Consider the following 22,693-nt stretch of genomic DNA (forward strand, 5'->3'; position numbering starts at 1 on the left):
TGTCCGTAGCAATCAGACCAATCGTTCCCAAAACGTCCCAGTTAGAGAGGAAATGTAAAAATATTCTTTGTAAATCTTCACAGTCATTTGCCGAAAGAACCAGGCAGGCCTGCCTTGTTGCACCATCCAAATTTTTCTTCACAACTTTTCAGCATGTAACGTTGCTCAGAGGTTCCCGGTTTAGCAAACCTTGAAATACATTTTTGCACAGAACCCGGAATCTGGATTTGTACCCCAGCACATTAAAGGTATAATATGCGGTGCTTTCCTCTTAAAACAATGTCAGACTGATCTCATGAAGTGGCGTATGTATGACACGCCAATTCGTATGCCATTTTGGCGTGTTATCAAGACGCATACTCGCTTTGTAGCGTGTTCAACACCGTTTAGCTTCCATTGACTTACATTACCTTGCGATTGCGTGTCAATTTACGCCGTAGCAAGTAGTATGAAAGGGCGAAAATCCACGTAGGGAGGTTGGTTGGGGGGGGTGGATGGGTCAAACAACACAGGACAGTCACCCAGGAGACCGGGGATTGTGTCCCGCGTGTCACGTTTCCTAAACCCAACCCCGTTCTTCTTTTACTAAACCCAACCCGGTTCTTCTTTTCCGAAACTCAACCGTGCTGTTGTTGTCCCGCGTCCCATTATTGGTTTCCTAAATCCAACCGTCCCATTGTTCTTTTCCTAAACCCAACCCGTCCGCTGTACACGCAGATAGCTCCAAATGCCACGACTTCCGCAAAGTCATGATATCACGTTGACAATGTATAGACTAATACAAAAGTAATCCCTCTCAGTCATCACTTGTGACCCACTAGAAGTGTGTGGTGGTGTCTGTATCTGCAGAGGCCCCGCCCTCTGCCTGTATTTTCTCTTTTATTTTTTACATTGCTGTGTGCGGGATGGTTCTGGGCTTTTTTTTATTGTTCTGATTACTGCCTTGTACAGGCACTCACACCCTCTCTTGACATGAAACAATGTGAACCTATCCTTTAATATTTGTCCACTGAGAAAGAGTTCTAAAAAAAGTTTCTCAAACTTTGTTTAGTATCTACATACAGTCTGTCAGTCACATACTGGACATTAGTGCTCTGTCTGCATGGTTACATCACCCCACAACTCAAAAAAAGAAAAAATAGAGACAGTTTTTGTGTATGTAACAGTAATGCATTGCCTTAATTTGTAGATTTCCCTATGTATCATAACTCATGTTGGAATCGTGTGCACCAAAGCAATATTTGTGTGTATTGTCAGGGCTCGTGTTACATAAGAGTGGATATACTTCTTTGTTAGGAAGTGGAAATAGATGGCTGCTGTGGCTGAGAGAAAGAATATTAATACAATAGATTTACCAGTAAATGTTTTTGCTCAGCTCTTGCACTGTATTTCAGGGCCTTTGTTTAGTCTAGTTTTCTCTAACTTGAATCTTCTGAGAGGATTATTTGTTTCTTATTTCAGATAATCTGCCTTATGTTATTGTTGTCTTTTTTTTTTTTAAAAACCCTAGGTCACCTGTTTACTCTCACCACTCAGTCTTAACATGGGGCCATCACTGATCACAGGAGTCACATGTGAAATAGAACATTTAGTCCTGACTTTATCTGGTTTGCCAAATTTCCCACCAGGCCATGTACAGAAATGTGCAATAATGTTGGATCTGTTTTCTTGCGGTAGCCCGAAGCTAACTTGAATAGTTTTTGTCTTTTATATTTTTATTTGAAGCATGTCTGTGACTATAAGCTACATTGTGTTGCAGGATATTTATTGTTGGTAGTAAAGCCTGTAATGTCAGTAAACTCAAACGGAGAAAGTGCTATTTGTGTCTTGTTTGTGCTGCTGTGGATGCTGATGTTGGCAGTGTGTGGTGGAATGCTGCATGCTCTGGGGACGTTGTGGCTATTTTATTACACATTGGATTTTATATTAGCAGCGTTACTGTGTTCATGGGTCCCCAAAGAGATCAGAAGTACAGTGGAGGAACAAGTATTCAGATCCTTTTACTTGTGTGGAAGCAGTAATTCCACAGTTTAGAAATACTCCATTACAAAATACTCTGTTACAAGTAGAAGTCCTTCATTCAAAAATGTACTTAAGAGTAGTATACAGAAGCCTTAAAAGCCACAAAATGTGCTTACATTTTTTAAAGTAAAATTACTTGTGCAGATTTGGGCTTTCATACCATATCTAATTCCTCTCTCTATAAGAAAAATTGTCCAAAGAATGCTATTTAAGTACACTAATTACTGTAACTGCACTGTAGATTGGTTCAATCAGAGTGATTTTGCTGTGTAGTTTGACTTGCATACAGTATAACCCAGTAGAGAGAAGGTCAAGGTAATTTTTGACAACACAAGTACGAGCTTTTCTTAAATAAAGATAATTTATTCTGCCAAATATACACTCAGCTTATTAGGTACACCTAGCTAAAACTAATGCAGTCTAATACAAAAGTCTCACAATAAATTCTACCTTCATGAAGGTTGTAATGTTTCAACAAGGCTGAAAGTAGTAGCACATGAGACAGATCATCTGAGAAACATCCTGTTCCTCTGCCTCCCCCTAGTGTTCCTAATGGCATTTGCAAGTTTCCACTGCGCCCAGAGATAAACATTTATCTATTTTGCTGCAGCAAGTTACACTATGGATAAATGAATGTATATAAAAATAAATAAAATTATAAATAGATTAATACATGTGTCAATAAATGAATAAGTGAATTAAATAATATATGAATTAATAAATAAATACACAAATGTGTAAATATATATAATTAAATGATTAAAGGTGCAATATGTAATATATTTACTGTATTTAATCAAAAAAGGACCCCAATGTGTCATCAGATATCTAGTTTTCTGACAACAATGCTAAAGCCAGTATTTTCTCCTGTGAAATTTCCGTTCCGTGACGGAATTTCTGTTTGTGTTTTGGCCTGTGTGTTGTTATCAACTGCCCAGTTTGACAGTCAGGCCGGGTTGCCAGATATAGCTGTAAAAACCCAAACCCAGCACGCTACAGCTGTAGTGCAGCCATGGAAGCAGCAAACAAACGAACTGGATCAACGGAGATAGATTCATTCTACCCGTTTTAAACACTAGCTGTCAGTATTACATATTGCACCTTTAAATAAATAACAACATTCATTTACATTTATATCTTTTAATGTCTTATTTAATTTGTGACTTTTTTTTATTAATGCATTTATGGTGACCATTAGGCATGAAATTCCATGATTATTTAATTACTCATTTATTTAAGCATTTAGTCCGAGATTAACCGTGATACACGCACAGGAGAAACGGTTTCCCTGTGTGACATTTGTGGGAAAGCTTTCAAGGTTGGGGCCTAATTAGCTAGACACCTGATAATCCACACAGGTGAGAAGCCGTATTCTTGCAAAACCTGTGGGAAAAGTTTCTGACGTTGTAATGACTTGACAGTCCGCAATAGAACCCACACAAGTGAGAAGCCGTATTCTTGTAAAGCATGTGGAAAACGTTTCATAAAAAGCAGTGCGTTGATAGTCCACATGAGAAGAACCCACACAGGTGAGAAGCAGCTCCTCTCTCACAACTCTTATGTAGCTGAGAGCCAAGATCTGAACAGAGGCGAATTTGGAGACTCAGGATCAACTAGAAATGCAGAGCCCAAAAATAAGAAAGGCCGCAAACAAAGTCCCAGTAACAGCGTAAACAACTCTAACTTGTCAGAGATTAACCGTGAGACTCACACAGGAGAAACGGTTTCCCTGTGTCACATTTGTGGGAAAGCTTTCAAGGTTGGGGCCCAATTATCTAGACACCTGATAATCCACACAGGTGAGAAGCTGTATTTTTGCAAAACCTGTGGGAATAGTTTCAGATGTTGTAATGACTTAAAGGAGAAATCCGGCGCAAAATGAACCTAGGGGTTAATAACACATGTGTACCGAGTCGACCGTTCTCTGGGATATTTTTCATGCTAATCGAATGTGACCAGTTTTAGCGCAAACCGCTAATTAGCTTATAACGCTAGTCGTCGTGGCACGGGTAAAGTAAAAAGAAATCGCTATTTCTATGCTACTAACAAGGCTCAAAATGGCACCACACTTCCATGGTAGCATAATGAGAGTCCCTACATGTAAACCGAAACATTGAGAACTTTGTAAGTGTACAGACAGTTTATTAAAAAGATAGTTTATAAAGACAGTACCGTTTGCGCATACAGGCATGCGCCTGTCTATCTTGGGAAAACAGTCACGATCAGACGAACTCCGTGCTGGAGCTATGTTACTGGTTACTGGTTACACGGCGTTCGGCATTCGACTGATCGTCACTGTTTTCCCAAGATGGCCACATTAGAACCCACACCGGTGAAAAGCCATTTCCTTGTAAAGCATGCGGGAAAAGTTTTAGAATCAACCAAGACTTGAAAACCCACACGAGAACCCACACAGGTGAGAAGCCATTTTCTTGTAAAACGCGTGGGAAAGATTTTAGATATGATTGTGTATTGTTGGCCCACATGAGAAAACACACAGGTGAGAGGCCATTTACATGCAAAAGATGCGGTAGAGCTTTCAGACACAGTCGTGACATGACAGTCCACGTGATAATCCACACAGGTGGGAAGTGATAGTCTTGCAAAGCGTGGGAAAGGTTTTGAATATAGTGGTCACTTGACAGCCTACATAAGAACCCACACAGATGAGAAGCCATTTTGCTGCAGAAAATGTGGGAAAGGTTTGATATATTAGTGGCTTGGCGCTCCACATAAGAACCCACACAGGTGAGACTAGGCCGTTCCTTTGCAAGACATGCGGGAAAGGTTTCAGACACAATTGTAACTTGATAGTCCCCATGAGAACCCACACAGATGGGAATCGATATGCTTGTAAAATATGCGGGCAAGGTTTTAGAAATAGTAGTGGCTTACCGGTCCATATGAGAACACACACAGGTGAAAAGCGATATTCTTGTAAAACGTGCAGGAAGGTTTTGGAAATAGTAGTGGCTTGTTAGCTTACATGAGAACACACACAGGTAAGAAGCAATACTCTTGCAAAACATGTGGGAAGGGTTCCGGATATAGTAGTGGCTGTCCATGACCTGCGGGAAAGGATTCATTGAAATGCCAAAATTGAAAAGGCATATGACAACTCACTAACAGTTTGTGTATTCGTGTTGAACTGTCAACAGTAAAGGGCTCATAGTTCAGTGCATGCTTTTCTGCTTGTGGTGGAGATGTGTGAACATTCTGAGTTTAATTTATTTTTTTAATTCAATTTCAGAAAATTCTGCCGATTTCCATGTGGCCCTGCTAATGCTAATCGCTGACTTATGTGCATGAAAGAGAGAAAAGCCTAACAAGTCAAAATAACTGATGCACTGTAAGTTGTTTGCCTGTAACTGTAAGGTGTTTACCTGTAACAACATTTTTATGTTAAGATAAATCAACGTACAATAAATGTATTTGTCATGAAAGGTCTTGAGTCTGTATAATAGCTATTTGTACCATACAATATTAATACAAGCCAGGTCAAATAGCCCTTTTGTACAAATCTCTTTTTGCTACATAGTTCTGAAATAAATCCAGAGCATTAAGTACATGAACATGCTCATGACATATTTAACCATTTTGCATTTTTAAACACGTGCATTGTAGTTGCTCTGAAAAATTAAATAATTTGTATATCAGTTTAGGGGATTCAGATCCAGTCCAAAATGAAATGGGTTCTTCCTTGGCCCATGCTACACTCTTCCACCAAGTATCATGAAAATCAGGCCAGTAGTTATTTCCGTAATCCTGCTGACAGACAAACAGACAAACCGAACCAAAAACATAACCACCTTGGCAGAGGTAAATAAACAATATGCTAAAGATCGTGCTACTATGAGTGCTCCCGAGGATTCATTTTTTGGGCTGACATGCATGTACAGCTACAGCATATTAGTAAACAATTACGATTACACGTGTCCCTTTAATTGATCATTGGGTTCAAGCTTTAGCTGACAATATGATATTTTAATCAAGAATAATATCGATAGATCAAATAATGCAACTATTCGCTACAAATTAGAAAAGCTGAACGGAAAATATGGAAGTATATTTTTCAACAATGAAGCGCTGTGTTTTACAGTCAAGATTAAAATAGTTTGGGCATGTGAGCCAGCTGGTTCAATCATTTCCATCTGGAACATTTACTGCACACAGAGCTCATTAGTTTCTGTCTCTTTCATGAGAGTGATTTTATTTTACCTCCACACAGCCTGCTTTGCTGGATTTTGTTAGTCTGCAGTTTACATGACATTGATTTAATGAACAATATGAGCAATATGAGCTCATAACAAAACAAAAATAAACTAGAATCACCGCCTCACAGTTGTATCCCACCACCAACCAGTCAAGTTGCAGTTTACATCCGTGTCTGTCCAGACTTTGAAGAAATATAATAAAAGGTATTAAGTGTATTTTTTGGCAAAACGTGGATGCTTCACACCCGGCAGCACAGAATATCTTTACAATCACCACAGGTTCAAGATTAGTGTCACCAACATTATCAGACTAAATGTCTCCCCTTCTGTTCCTGAGTTATGGTGTTGACAAATGGCCAGAAAAGGTTTTTGCAGAACATTATGATGTCACCGTGAAGTTGACCTTTGACCTTTTGGATATAAAATGTCATTACTTCATTATTTTATCCTTTTAGACATTTGTGTGAATTTTTGTCATAATTCCCTTAAAAAATAATAAATTCACTTAAAGTGCTCATATTATGCTCATTTTCAGGTTCATAATTGTATTTAGAGGTTATATCAGAATAGGTTTATATGGTTTAATTTTCAGAAAATACCACATTTTTGTTGTACTGCACATTGCTGCAGCTCCTCTTTTCACCCTGTGTGTTGAGCTCTCTGTTTTAGCTACAGAGTGAGACATCTCACTTCTATTCCATCTTTGTTGGGAGTCGCACATATGCAGTAACTAAGTAAGGACTACTAGCCAGTCAGAAGCAGAGTATGAGGGCGTTCCACGCTAGCAGCTAGGCATGTGTTACAAAGTGATGCACATTCGTCACGGAAGTAAAGGCTGGACTACAATAGAGCTGTTTGGAGCAGTTTGTGAACAGTGTTTTCTGTTGGAGATGGTAAGTCCCTTTGGGGTGGACTTTGGCCTTTTTCACTTTGTAAACCGATTACATGCACAAAAAGATATATAACACAATAAAGGAAAGGGGAAAAAGCCAAAAAGCATTATATGAGCACTTTAAGGTGAGATATTGCATTCACAAGAATGTGACGGATGGACGGATGGATGGACGGACATCCCGAAAACATTCTGCCTCTGGCCACAGCCATCGCCAGCGCGGAGGCTTAAGGCAGATCAATTAAATGGGCACTCCACTGAATTTACACATGAGGTTCAGTTTACTCGAGTACTATTAGGCCTTTGAAAACACCTGTATTATGTTATCTGTGACTCTGTAGGAAGATTTCCACTGTCTGGAAAAATAACCCTGATGACATCATAGTGATGTCATCAGAGTTGTGATTGAGTCTTTGCATTTTCTCACTACAACTGTATATGTATGTCATTTCCGGCTACCTGGATGGGAAACATGTTCAGCCTTAGAAACAAGTTTAAAATATGTATGATTCTGGAAATACATTTTTAGAACAGTGTTAAAGGGTTACATGTAATTTTCAAAGATTGCCTGGTATTTATATTTTTTTCAGAGAAACTGAAATGTAAGCATCTCTGTACATCACACAAATTGAGGCCAGGAGAGTCTGATGGATAGAAATTAAAAGAGTTGCATTATGGGAAATGTAGGATCCAGCACATTAGGAGCTTGACCGACTAAAACTTTACAAAAATAAGTTTTTGCACACAAAACATACACATACAGTTTGTAAAATGTGATGAAACCATTAGTAGATTAATCAATTAGTTGATTGACAGAAAATTAATTGGCAACTATTTAGTATTTAGTTAGTATTTTTTATGTAAAACATTTCATTTTCCCATCTTTACAAAATGTGAAAATTAGCTGATTTTCCTTTTTTATTATTTTTAATGTATTTAATTTTGGTTGGACAAAAACAAAAATTGTGAAGGTGTTTCTTTAGGCTTTGGGTAATTGTAACAGCACATATCACTATTTTCTCTATTTTTACAAACTAAACAATCAATTGATTAATGGAGAAAAAAATCAGCAGATAAATCCTTGATGAAAATACTCATTAATTAATAGTTCAAAATGAGCTCCAGCTCAACCAACCACAACAGTAAATCCAACTTTTACAGTAATGCATGTGATACTTGTTATAGTCCATAATAGTATAGTCTGGATCAACGGAACTACATTCACAGGATAATTGCCTGACATCGTGGCCGTTCTCAAACTCTGTTCTCTTCGGGAAACAAAAACAAACTTTGTGCTAGCAAGCTACTCGCTGAAAATGGCAAAGCAGACCTGCTTGGTTCTTTCAGGGAATGATTGTAAAAATGTACACAGAATATGTTTACGGCACTTAACTGGGACGTTTTGGGACCGATATGAGAGGATTGCTGTGGACAAAATACGGCGATACACTGGTAAGAGCTAAAGAGGTTTAACCATGTATCCAGCTAATGTAAATAGCTCATGTTACTGTATTGTGTGAACAGTTAACTTTATTTAATATTGTATGTGGCGTTTTCTTTTGCGGGGTGCAAATGTTCCATCAAACCGAGACTATTTAGCAGAGTAATCCCACCTAAGACTGACGAAGAGTTGGTGATTGGTTAAGAAATGCAAACATGGGACATAGCCTATTGTTCTGCATTACTACTTTTACTTTTAATACATTTCCTGAGTATACTTACATAACTGTACTTAATGCAGTGCCTTAACTTGTGATAGAGTATTTTTATAGTGTGGTATTAGTAGGCTACTCCTTTTACTGAAGTAAAGGATCTGAATACTTCCTCAACCGTTGCTTAAACCAACATAAGAAGAAAAAAACATCTAGGAGTTCCCTGCAAGGAAATCTCATCAGTTGTCTGGTGGTTTAAAGTGCGTCTAAATAAAGCTGCCGTGACATGAAAGCTACAGTAAAAATGAATCATAAAAGAAAAAGAAAAAAAACAGAGATGCATAATGTGTAAGGGTTGGATCTTCAGAGTGCAGTGTGGTGTTGCCTCCAGCCCACAGAAGAGTGGGAGCCTCCACAGGCTCGCTCTGATTGGCTGGGACACGGATAACTCCATTTTGGAAAACAGCTGTTTGAAGACACAACCTTTTTCTCGTTGTTTGCAGACGGTACCCTGAGAAAAACACCCAGTTCTTTTAACACACACACACACATACACCTCTCTCATCACCACCAGTTTTTTTTAATCCACACTATCGGTCCAGTTCGGCTTATTTGCTGTGTTTTTTTTTGTCCGACTGCCAGGAAACTTAACTGGGGGATCCATGGTGTTACGTTTCCATTGTAACAAGTGGATAACAGGAGGCGACCCGACCAAGGTTAGTGGCAATATTACTGAAATATGTGCGGCGGGAAAACGGCTTTATGTGTGGATTTATGTGTATAAAATTGTTCATGTTTGAAGTAACCGCCGGGTCGCAGGGAGCTGCACAGTCACGAAGCGAGTATATATATATTTTTAAAACATGCTTTTCAAAAAGGCATTTTCCCAGCCAGCACAACGACTAACCATAGACAATGCATTATCTTTGCAGAGCCGTTAGTGCCCACTGTAACGTTACACACATTGAATCTGTCAGACGGATACAATGAACTTCCCTCGGTGAATTACATTATGTTAATCACGTTTTTCCCTCGAATGTATGAAGCATTCAATTGTAATGTGTTGTGTGTGTGTGTGTGTGTGTGTGTGTGTGTACAGTTTTAAAGGACTGGCATGCACGTCCTTCCCACACATTAGCTGCTGCATTCAGGGGAGCTAATGACTGGATAGCTTTTCGAAAGCTCTCATCTCCGCTCTCATCAACGGTGCTTTTCTGCTCTGTGAATGCGTCCAGCCAGCAACCAACCCTCCTCCCCTGTAATCACAAATCAACATGGGCTTCTATTTCCTAACACGATTTGATAACCGCAGCGATGACAGCGGGGGGTTTTCATGCAGTAACCTGCAGCTGAGAGAGAGAGAGAGAGAGAGAGAGAGAGAGAGAGAGAGAGAGAGAGAGAGAGAGAGAGAGAGAGAGAGAGAGAGAGAGAGAGAGATATATATATATGTCAGTCCAGTTTTTCTGGAGCTGACTTCTTGTGAACCGATGGGCTGGATGGAGATTCAGCAGCAGGCGGGTTGGGGAGCAGCCTGGGACCCCCCACTTTGCATGAGTGTTGCTGGGCAAGTGCCAGCGTTACTGGGCATGGGCACTGGTGAAGAGAAACACTGGCTGCTTGCCTGCCTGTGGTGCTTTGCTTCCCTGTGGACTGGCTGGCTCTGTAACCAAAACAGTGCAGGGCTAACATGTAATCTAGAAGACAAGACATAGAAAAGAATATACCAACAATTGTGATTACATTTAAATACCAGTGTTGCAATATAACAAGCAGTTTTATTTCAGACCAGTGTCAGCTGGGTTGTGGCTGGTCATGACAGGGTGGGACTAGGTCTGTGATATTATCTGATTTGGCATTTCATGGCTCAAGGAAACTATTGCACAACATTTTAAAATCCACATTTTAGGAAGGAAAGCAAGCAACTATGTGATGTCTGGGTCCGGGGTACAAACCTAACACGAAGGAGTAAAACTAGGGTAATATGTAGGGATGCCATTATTGATTATTTAGATTGTTCTGCCGATTAATTATCCGGTTTAATTGATTTCCTAAAAATGCCAATCACAATGTCCTAAAACCCAAAGTGATGAAAATAAATAGCTTGTTTTTTTCTGATCAACACTCCAAAACGTTTATAGATATTCAATTTACTATCACGTAGACGAAGCAAACTGACAAATCTTCATTATTTAGAAACTGGAACTCCAGAATATTTGGCTTTTTTGCTTGAAAAGCAATGGTTTCAATGATCAAAGTAGTAGCAGCAGATTATTTTTGACTAATCATTTCAACTCGAGTAAGATGCTGGACAATGCATTTCATGTTTGCGTATGTTTCCAAGTGCTGCAGCTGAAGGCGAATCTGTCCTCTCCATACTTCAAATGGAAACATCATTCCTCGACATAATTTTAACATCAAAGAGCAGATAATAGTTTTTATATCGGTGGAAAACTCGCATGCCGTAGGGAATTAAGCCACTTGATGAATTTAAGATGAAAATCTGCAGTCTGATGTCAGATGTGTCTTTTTTTTGTTGTTGGAACAGCGCTCTACTGCCTCATCTCCTCTCTTTGTACCAGTTAACCAAACATGGTCTGTTATCCTTCAATGGTCAAAAAGAGGACCAGGGGGGGAGGGGGGGGGGTGCAGAACAGAGAGCACAGCAATGCAAGACAAAGAACTGCTACTACAGACACACATGCCCCGCTAACCTTGGGCAGATCCCTGCAGAACCTACCGTGTTACAATTTACCGATCAAAACAAGTCTGCAACAGGGCTGCGTGATATGAGGAAGTATGCGATAATGTTGTTGAATATCGCGATATCACCCTTTTCTGATTCTGATAAACAGATATTAAAGTGTACTCAGTTCTGCAAGTATTCTGCTAAAATACAACAAAATGATTGTTGAATAAAAAAAAAAAAAATGAAAGGAAATCATTTCTAATACTCTTTTATTAAAGAAATTGAACATTGAATTGAAAGTAAAAGGCATCACTAAAAAAAAAAGTGACAGTTTTCTGCTGATATTCTCTTTTTAACTAACACAAAAATACTCTTGAGTGTCTTTTGCGATGTGCTGCAGCCTTTCGCGATGTGTTTATTGCGCCAGTTGATGATAAAAAATGATGTATTGTGCAGCCCTAGTCTGCATGGAAAGAAAAGACTGTTCATACGCTGCATGTTTTGGTTATTATGAAGGCTGGTCCCCGGAGGCCTTTGTGCTTTATGTGTCTTATCTGTGGCTGCGGTTATTCAGAAAGCTTCTAAATCATGAGTTATCAGATCCTACTTGTGCTGTTATCTGCAGTGCTGCATGACCAACACTCTCACCAACACTGCTCTCTTACTGCAACTCCTTCAGTAAATGGAAGTCATATCTGCTCCTGCTGAGGGCTGCCAACAATAACATGATTACTCTGAGAACATTCGGACCCCTTTAGCTTCCCGGTGCTGAGAGCCTGCATTAAGTATACACAGCGTGGGGTGGAACGGTCGGTTACTGTGTGGTTGTTTTACCATAAGTGGTCATCAGGTCTTCTTTTTTCCTGCCAGGCGGCTTTCTTTTCTGTAGGGCTGCAACTAACGATTCTTTTCATTGTCGTCAATTAATCTGTTGATTATTTTCTAGATTAATCGATTAGTTGTTTGGTCTTTAAAATGTCAGAAAATGGTAAAAAAAATGTCGACCAGTGTTTCCCAAAGCCCAAGATGACGTCCTCAAATGTCTTGTTTTGTCCACAACTTAGAAGATTAATTGATTAATTGAATTGAAATGTCCCAAGGGGCAATTTGGTTCACAACAGGTAACCAACACATACACATTCTCACAAAAACACATAAAAACATGAAATAATAAATAGATAAGAACATAAATACACATGTACACTATACTTAAAAAACTAAATGAAAAAAAATATGGGCTGTGACATGGGCAGGGATGGCAGATGACCTATAGTTTGTTGAGAAACCCAACAGCTGATGGTACAAATGATCTCAGGTATCTGTTAGACCTGGCACGTTTTCGGGAGGTATACCTCCTTCCTGATGGTAGGAGGCAAAACTCAGAGTGTAGTGGGTGAGTGATGTTAGCCAAAATAGCCATTGCCCTCTGTGTGGCTCTGGCCTCATACACATACCCAGTGCTGTTAAGGTCAGTGCTAATTATTTTCCGACATAGATATTCAGTTTACTGTCACAGAGTAGTGAAGAAACTAGAATATTCACATTTAACAAGCTGACAAAATGACTCAACTCATTAATTTAATAGTTGGCAACTAATCGTTTAGTTGATTAGTCTTTGTAGCTCTATTTCTTCTGTACTCCACTTTTAGTTCTGCTGAAAGTTAAAAGAGCTTTCATCAATATATTGTGGTAGATAATTGTATTCCTAGTTTGAGAACACTGTCCTTTTAATGGGAATCGGAGGCAGCTGGATTCAAAGCTTTTCTGCAGTACGGACGGGACAAAACATGCTTAAGATAAAAATAGCAATCTATTCTCAGAATTGGTTCAAGTGCCTTCTAGATATCTCTGAGATTATGTCCACAATCGGCCGCCTGCCCAGAGACCTTCGATGACAGGGATCAGAAAACAACAGTCCTGTAGTCTGTAACAGTGAAGCAGGCTTTTGGTACCATGTGAACACGCTGCTCAGGGTCTATTTTTGGATGCCTCCCTCTGTATAATCATTGGTTTAATGTGTACATATTTTGTAGACAGGGATTTGTCCGTTCAACTGTGTTGACCTCCAACTGTATTCTATGCCTTGTGTACAGAGGACTTAAGCTCCTCTGTTTTTAGCTCCCTGACTTCCCCATGATGAGAAAATGAGTGCCGTCAGATCACCCCGGCCTTCAGTGTGTCATGTACCAGACAGAAAAGGCTTTCTGATACACAAAGAGACTGTGAGAGACAGTGTTGTAGTACTCGAGAGCGGTCTTGGTCTCAAGACTACTTTTCCAATGTCTCATCTCGGAATCGACTGCATTTTTATTCGGCCTTGTCGGGGCCTCAGATAAAGAGGCATATCACTAAATTGCCTGTGCGTTGTCTGATTAATAACGTCATTACTGTGATTGGATGTAAAAACTTCCTGCTTCAAATGCAACCAATAACGTGACTCATTCCTAATTTAAAATGTGTTACTTTTGACTCCCTCTCCCCGCCCCCTTAACACGCACTTCCAAGAAAGTGAATGCAGGAGAAGCTCTGGCTGTCTGGGAGATATCAGCCAAATCGTCGGTAATAAAATCTGGCTACCTTAACCATAAGGAGTTTATTAGCAAAACAACATCTAAAACAAAACACACAGCAGTGTTTCAATTCTGTCAGCAGTGTAATGCTGACTGAGATGGCGGAGACCACCTCGAATTTTATTAAGATCAAGCCTTTGGTTAGCACCTGCCTTGGTCTTGGTCTTGACTCAGTCTCGCCCCTTCAAAGCCTTGGTCTTGACTCGGTCTTGTCCTGCCATGGTCTTGGTCTTGATTTGGTCTCGCCCCCACCAAGCCATAGTCTTGACTCGGTCTCGCCCTGCCTTGGTCTTGGTCTTGACTAGGTCTTAACCCCTCAAAGTCTTGGTCTTGAGTCGGTCTCGCCCTTCCTTGGTCTTGACTCGGTCTCGCCCTGCCTTGGTCTTGACTCTGTCTCGCCCTGCCTTGGTCTTGGTCTTGGTCTTGACTCGGTCTCGCCCTGCCTTGGTCTTGGTCTTGACTTGGTCTCAACCACTCAAAGTCTTGGTCTTGGTCTTGATTTGGTCTCGCCCCCACCAAGCCATAGTCTTGACTCGGTCTCGCCCTGCCTTGGTCTTGGTCTTGATTCGGTCTTAACCCCTCAAAGTCTTGGTCTTGAGTCGGTCTTGCCCTGCCTTGGTCTTGAGTCGGTCTCGCCCTGCCTTGGTCTTGACTCGGTCTCGCCCTGTCTTGGTCTTGACTCGGTCTCGCCCTGCCTTGGTCTTGGTCTTGACTTGGTCTCAACCACTCAAAGTCTTGGTCTTGGTCTTGATTTGGTCTCGCCCCCACCAAGCCATAGTCTTGACTCGGTCTCGCCCTGCCTTGGTCTTGGTCTTGACTCGGTCTTAACCCCTCAAAGTCTTGGTCTTGAGTCGGTCTTGCCCTGCCTTGGTCTTGAGTCGGTCTCGCCCTGCCTTGGTCTTGACTCGGTCTCGCCCTGCCTTGGTCTTGGTCTTGACTCGGTCTCGCCCTGCCTTGGTCTTGGTCTTGACTTGGTCTCAACCACTCAAAGTCTTGGTCTTGGTCTTGATTTGGTCTCGCCCCCACCAAGCCATAGTCTTGACTCGGTCTCGCCCTGCCTTGGTCTTGGTCTTGACTCGGTCTTAATCCCTCAAAGTCTTGGTCTTGAGTCGGTCTTGCCCTGCCTTGGTCTTGAGTCGGTCTCGCCCTGCCTTGGTCTTGACTCGGTCTCGCCCTGCCTTGGTCTTGGTCTTGACTTGGTCTCAACCTCTCAAATTCTTGGTCTTGACTCAGTTGCCCTGTTTTGGTCTTGACTCGGTCTCGCTACCTCAAAGTCTTGGTCTTGTCTCGGTACACTGTGGTCTTGGTGATGACTTGGTCTCGGTTTAGATGGTCTTGACTACGACACTGTATAGACACTCAGGTTATGATAATGAAATGGTTATTTCCTCTGTAACCTCTTATTTTGTGTAGCCAAAGGTCTATTTCTAGTTTTATTTTCTTGATCCATGCACATTCCTAGGGTCAGATCTATAAACCACATGTATGCACAAAAACTAGGCATACATTGTTTTCCACAAATTTAAAGAAGACCAGTTGGATGTTATGACAAGATGAAATATGAGGGTGTTTAGGTTGTTAGTTTCACTCATTGTCTCATATTTTTGCAGTCTACACAGTGATGTGTGTAGTTGTTGCAGAGTATCGATGAAATGGGCATATGAACTTCATTTGTGTGCAGTTTTGTCAATCTTTTACTGGAGGCATCAATTTTATTGTCCTGTTTTAAGGCTCCTTTCATTTTATCCTTTTGTTGTGAAGCACTTTGTTAACACTGTTTGGATAACGGCGTTATAAAGTAAATTGAAATTGATTCTCTCTCTGACGTTTAATGATGATGATTGAGACATCACAGCCTATGATGGTACATTTAGCCTAATGAAATAATGACACAGGTGCTATAAATAGCCACAGTCATGGCTATTGGTCGTGTAATGATAGCTGACAGGTCTAATGGAGTGGTGGTACAGGATGAAGGATTGATATGACAACGGATGATGAAGGGCATGACTACTCCTATTTATGGCTGGAGTTGTGCCCTAACCCATGCATCATTTAATATTGTATGTGGCGGTTTCTTTTGCGGGCTGCAAATGTTCCACCAAAACAAGTTCCTTCCCGAGACTATTTAGCAGAGGCACCGTCATTGCATCCGGAGATAAGCGTCGCCCAAGACGATTGTGATTGGTGTAAAGAAATGCACACAACACAGAGCGTTCTTTTCTCCTATCCCAGAATGCATCTGTGGTGTAGCCAGAACTTACTCCACAGCGCTGTGGAGATGGGGCTGGCATTGCGAGACTTAAGGACATACTGACAGTCGGTGATTCTCCAGGAAGTTTCCTTGGACCATTTTTCTACACTATGAAACTGGATCACCATTGAAATATACTGTAACCCCTGTGAATACAAGCTGACCACTGCAGCCTGCAGGCTTTGGTCTACTACTAACCTACTATGCCGCAGCCATGGAACAAGTGTATCAAGATAGATTTTTGGGTGGAGTAGCATGTCATGGTTTGGTTGATTTGATTCCAACTGAAAATTGGCAGAGGAAATAAACTGACCCAGCCAACTTAAATGGCTTGGTCCAAAGCCCTGTTAGAGACTGCAGCTGCAACCCTGCAAACAGTAAGAGGCTACAGAAAATAGATGGATATTACATATCCATTAGTCAATCTTTTATTGTTTTTACATTTACAATACCCAAATCTATTTCCTTTTCCTGATGAATGACAGTTTGGTTTTTTTTTTTTTTTTTTTTTGGACAGGTTGCTCTTCAAATTAGCAACACATCTGTTTTTCAGCATTAAGCCAGTTGATTTAATGGAGCAAAGCCGAGTTACATTTCACAGATAGGGTCGAGGTGTTGAATAAACGCTGGTTATCTGGCGAGAATTTTTAATCAAGCCTTGTTGTGTAAATGCAATCTCATCCATGTGAATCGGTATGGAAGTAAAATAGACCTGTTTTAGTCCCCTTTTGGTCTCGCAAGTCACTGGAAGATGATTTGATGAGAATCTCTCTGAAAGGGAGCTGTGATGATTTTAGGTGGCGTGGCCCATTTCAAATTCCATGTGAAGTGATGAGACAGAAAAATGCTGCAGGGTAAAAGGAAACAACGTGACCTTCACTATTTGATGCGGAGTCGTAAGCTTGTGATCAGCTTAATGCTTTGATTTCATCCACTTTGGGAATTCTCAGGCTCGGTTTGCTTTGAAATATTTTGATTGTTTGTCTGAGAAGGTTTTCATCCAAATCCCAGAGGAGGAGTAACACAGCGATGTTGAAAGAAAGTCGCCCACAGGAAGTAGAGGACAAATTATTGTCATTAAAATCCACTTGACCCTTTCTGTTGCTAGAGTAAAACCTAATTCATCTAATGTGTTAGTTACACTTAATTAGACAAATTGGTATTGTTAAATGGCCTGTCGGGAAACACTACATGATGACCGAATGGTCAACGGAAGGCTTTAAAGACGGGGCTTTCAATTTTTAAGTACGTTTTTGGAGGTACTGTTCTTACGGTATTTGTTTTCCTTCTCTGTTATTTACTACATTTCAGAAGGCATCATTGTATTCCACATTTTAAGTAACATTTACACCAAAGATTTCCCCTCTAAACCTCTCATTTGAGGCCAAAATAGATGAAATGAACGAATATTTCACGAAAAGTGAAGATAAGTGAAAAGTAAAAAAAAGAATACAAATTTTTGCAGCAGAACTTCATCTCATAGTCTCACATTGCCAGACCTTTCTCCACAGCGCTGCAGAGGAGGGTCTGGCTAGTCCACACAGCATTATGGGATGGGAGGAAAAACGAGCTCTGGTTTATTGGCATTTCTTAAACCAATCACAATTTTTGGGCGGCGATAAGCACCGGACTCAATAATGGTGCTTCTGCAAAATAGCCTCGGGAAGGAACTTGTTTTGGTGGAACGTCTATGTTGAAAAGTTATTTTAGTCTTACTACAGAAAACTCAGATTGGACAGATAGTCTAGCTAGCTGTCTGTATTTACCTTGCAGAGATCTGAGGAGAAGTTAACCATAGTCCTCATACATCCACCGGAGTTTAAAATTACAACACAAAGAAAGAGGAAGGTGACGGACATCCGGCGGAATTTACGGCAGTTGATATAGACTAATCGTCCCACAACCCCTCAGATTTATCTTGTGACCCTTTGGAGGGGGCCCAACCCCAAGGTCGGAAACTACTGGATTCATACACCTAACTGTACGTAATGTAGAGCTGCAACAAGTAATTAATTAACTAGTTGATAGACAGAAATCTGCAAGTATTTTGTCAATTGATTATTTCTTTCCAAGCAAAAATAACAAACATTCACTGTTTAAAGACATCATCTTGGACTGTCTGCATTTCTATACTAGTTTCTGTGTTCTATACACCAAACAATGGATTGTTTTGAATGCTGCTTATGCATCGATGCATCAGTATTTACCGTCTAATAACGTAGTATTATTTTCTTCAGAACGAGTACTTTTACTTTAATACTTTAGGTACATTTTGCTGCTTCTGTACTTAACATATAGTAGGCTTCCCAGCTTCGTCCAAGTCTCCTGAAGTTGACGCGCAGGCGCACTGCGAAGCCTACTCTGGTGTGTTTCTTGAAGTTGGAATCATGGATGGAGGAGATGACAGAGCTCAGGACATTTGATGTTAAAAATTTACGTTTTGCCTATATTTTTTTAATATAATAAACACTGTTACACATTTTGAAACTATTTCAGCTTGTGTAGACCTATCAGTGCTTTCTAAACATATTGAACACACTTTTAAAAATACCGCGATAATACCGAAAACCGTGATAATTTTGGTCACTATAACGGTCAGGTTAAATTTTCATACCGTTACATCCCTAATAGTAGGGTTTTAAATGAAGTACCTTTTAGTTGTGACAGAGTATTTTTACATTGTTGTATTGGTACTTTTACTTGAGTAAAGGACCTGACTACTTCCTGGACTGCAGTGATGTTACAGTAGGTTCGGTGTACATTAGAAAAACTGAAGGGGTTTGTCCTGTATACACCAACATGAATGATGGTCTCCCTATCTAGGTCTGGAGGAGAGTGCAACGTTTGCCTCTGCTCTTTCTTTTTTTTAATGTGTGTTTGCTCATGGGGAGGGTTACATTTGTGCCTTTTTTATCACCGTCAACTCAGCAAATCGAATCACGTGATGCCCACATCCTCCGAGACTTGTGGGAGAAAAGTGTGATGATTCAGCTGCGTGGATTTACTCGGCAAACCTCCGACTCACCGTGTGGTCATCATCGGCACAGGTGAGAGGAGAGACTTCAGGTTGTTTGAGAGGCAGCATAAAGAGCAGCTGTGGTTAGATATGTCCGATTTTCATTTTGTTTGTGTGTTTGCAGATCCGTTTTTATATTTGCAAATTATTATAGTGAGTTTACAAATCTTATTTTTGTATTTGTGGAATGCGTTTTATATTTACAGATTACACACAAAGTGTCAATCTGTCCACACAAACTTAATGAGACATATCTCATCCCATATTAGAGTGACCAAATCTTGCTTTGTAAGTCAGCAGCCTTTGGCTGAATGCGCGTTCTGTTGGCGGATGTTTTATTAGAGTGGATGGACAGGGGAGTTGATACCCTGGAAATCCAGAGTTCTCGTGAGAGCACAAATTTGAATTTGCTCAGCGAGTCACTCTGGCATTCAGTAATGATGCTCATTAAATATGCCCTTGTAGCCGAGCTGCACCAATCACATTGGTGTATCTGATATAGGCGGGCCAGAGGCGATTACAGATGTCATTAGTAAACATTGCAAGATGGCTAAGGATGAACACCAGTTGTTTGAAATGGCTTTGGCTGCTACAATGAACGAGTTAGACTTGGCTTTTTATCTAAAAGAGGAACAGAAGACGGCACTCAAATCGTTTTTGCAAGGAGGACGTTTTTGCTGTTTTGCCGACCGGATACGGCAAGAGTTTAATCTACCAGTTAGCTCCACTGGTAGCTAAGCGTATGGGGCTCTGGATACATCACCCCGTGTATTGTTGTGATTGGTCGTAGTGTTATATAGTTGCGTGCAGTGAGATTTTCAAACGCATGCTTGGTGCCACCCCTCGAGTTGGGCCATTTTCATTACTCAATGCCAGACCCTTAATCTTTTCGATTTGGGTCTGGATTTCCAGGCTAGGGAGTTGAGGGAGTTGTGGGTGAAATCCCTCTACCAGGTGGTGCAGAGGGATGTAGCCGGCAATCAAATCATATATTCTGTTACCAGTTGGCCACATGGCCGTGCGCTGCAGCTTAGCCGAGGAGGATGTATTATGTTTCTCAACTTTCTTCTTCCTTTTTTTTTTTTTCTTTTTTTTTTTTAAAAGTAGTAAAAACACTGGAGCCAGTGAGGGGATATTTCCTTATTTAGAAAGCACAATAAACATGCATGCATTCCTTCTCTGCTCCGCTCATCCTCCCTCTTTTTCCTTTTCGTCATCATGTTATCTCTCTCTTTCCCTGATCCTTCAACTAGGGATGTCAGGATACCAAAAACCTAGCAGTCTGTACCGATACCACCAACACTTAAACATTAATTCCTTTTATATAAACATTTGAACATTATAAAAAACACAAAAGAGGCAACTACGGATATCACAATACCAGAAATATAAGGTAAAAAAACAAAAACAAAATTCCATGTCCTCCTTTTATAATGTGTATTTTAGGATAAGAAGGTTAACACTTGGAGAGGGTTGGGACAGTGTCGGGTCACTGTTTGGTGTGGGTGGAGGGGTTTGAGCGGAGGGGCCAAGTAGAGCGTGATTTACATGTAATCTGGAGAAAATGTCAGTCTTCTGGACCCACAGCCTGCTGTGCGTATGCATGCCTGCGTGTACGTGCGTGGGTGCGCGTGTGTGTGCGTAGAGAGCCTCGGAAAAGATGGGGCATAAGCAACACAGGCAAACGGAGCACCTGCTTCCTGCCGAGGTCTTGTGTTGTTAAATGTGTGCACAGAAATAGAAGCGGGCAACGTTGCAATAGAATTAGAATGGACAGTGGGAGAAAAATCACGGACCAGCACATCACATCAGCCTCTAGATGTAGACACCAAGTGACACCCGAGGACTTATGAATGAATCCAGCTACTGTAACTGTTTAACTGTGTATCTGTTTAATTTATTGCTAAGACTTATGAAATTTGAACTTTTGATCACACGTTACAAATTGATTTTACATGTAAAGCTGCAACTAACAATTCTTTCATCTCTGAAAGAAAATCTACAGATCTTTTTCTAGAAAGACGTGTTTGACATGTTTGTCATAATTTCCTAGAGTGCAACATAACATTGTTGAATGACTCATTTTTGTCCCACCAACAGTTGATATATTAAACAAATATAAAATGTAGCACATTTTTCACATTTTAAGGAGCTCAAACTAGATAATACCATATTTGGCATTTTTGCTTAAAAAAATGACCTGATTATGAAAATTGTCTGCTCTAATTAAAATGATTTAAAGCACAATGTAAACTTCATGGAATAAACAGACTAAATATATACAACTTTCAGAACGTGTGTCTGAAAAAGTGCATTTTATGTGTCCTTTCAGCTCTCTCAGTACTTTTCCAGACAGCACAGGCACCCACATCTAAATATTTTCAACCTACCTCTCAACGTAGCATTTTTCAAAAAAGAAAGTCCTCCTTTAGAGCTGCTTTACACAGACAACAAGAGAATAACTGTTCAGAAATGTTTGTCTCAAGGAACATTAATCTCTTTTACGTGTTTTTATCGTGAGAAAATGAAAATGTTACACGAGCAGTGGTGGAAGAAGTACTCAGACCTTTTAGTAAAGTAGCAATACTACAGTGTAGAAATAGTCTGTTACCAGTAAAAGTCCTAAGGTATTCAGTCTTTTCTTTTCAGGCCACTTTCTACTTCTACTCCGCTAAATTTCAGAGAGAAATATTGTACTTTTTACTCCACTACATTCATCTGACAGCTTTAGTTAATAGTTAATTCACAAATGAAGACTTTTGTCCACAAAACACATGTAGTTTAAAAAATACAATGTTTTATTCTCAATGAAACTACCCAACAATATATAGGCCTCCCTTGTTGAATGACGAATAGATTACCAATTGATTGTATTTTTTTTGCACTTAACTTTTATATCCATAAGCAATCATATATGAACAAACAAACAGGTACACAGATCACATAACAAATGTAGGATTCATATCAACCTATCTTGTTCAGATTCTATAGTCCTGGAGGTATCACAGACCTAGACCCCCATTTAATCACATTATAACCAAATCTAGTCACCTGTGTGTGTAACCAGACACTGCCTCATGTGCCCGTTGGGAAACGAGATCAAAGAAGACAAGGACAATTTGTAGACTGAATCATCACTTTACATGCACATATACACCATCAGTCACATCTGTATAGACGACACCTGTGTAACTCCTCCCCTCCGATTACGCAGAAGCTGTCAGTCGGTGTAATATTATTCACTTAATGTTGAAAACATCAGTCCGTAGCTGAAGTTTGTATTTGAAATCTGACTCTGCAAAGTAACTTAAGTTGTCAGATAAAATGTAGTGAAGTCAAGAGTACAATATTTGTCTCTGAATTGGATTTGAATTGGAAATACTCAAG

The 22,693-nt window shown here is 40.3% G+C and overlaps 1 protein-coding gene across 2 annotated transcripts in view; it reads left to right on the plus strand.

Annotated features, from left to right (window-relative positions):
* Window positions 1-9,219: 9,219 nt before the first annotated feature.
* The window catches only part of pkig (protein kinase (cAMP-dependent, catalytic) inhibitor gamma), a 34,025-nt gene continuing 20,551 nt past the window's right edge, over window positions 9,220-22,693 (plus strand). The window contains exon 1 of one of the 2 annotated variants that reach the window (XM_031313025.2): window positions 9,220-9,496. The gene's annotated coding sequence lies outside the window, so the exon portion shown is untranslated. The remainder of the gene's footprint in view (window positions 9,497-22,693) is intronic. The other variant, XM_031312997.2, reaches the window with a different exon arrangement.

The sequence above is a fragment of the Sander lucioperca genome, chromosome 12 (assembly GCF_008315115.2).
Source record: "Sander lucioperca isolate FBNREF2018 chromosome 12, SLUC_FBN_1.2, whole genome shotgun sequence".
Taxonomy (NCBI): Eukaryota; Metazoa; Chordata; class Actinopteri; order Perciformes; family Percidae; genus Sander; species Sander lucioperca.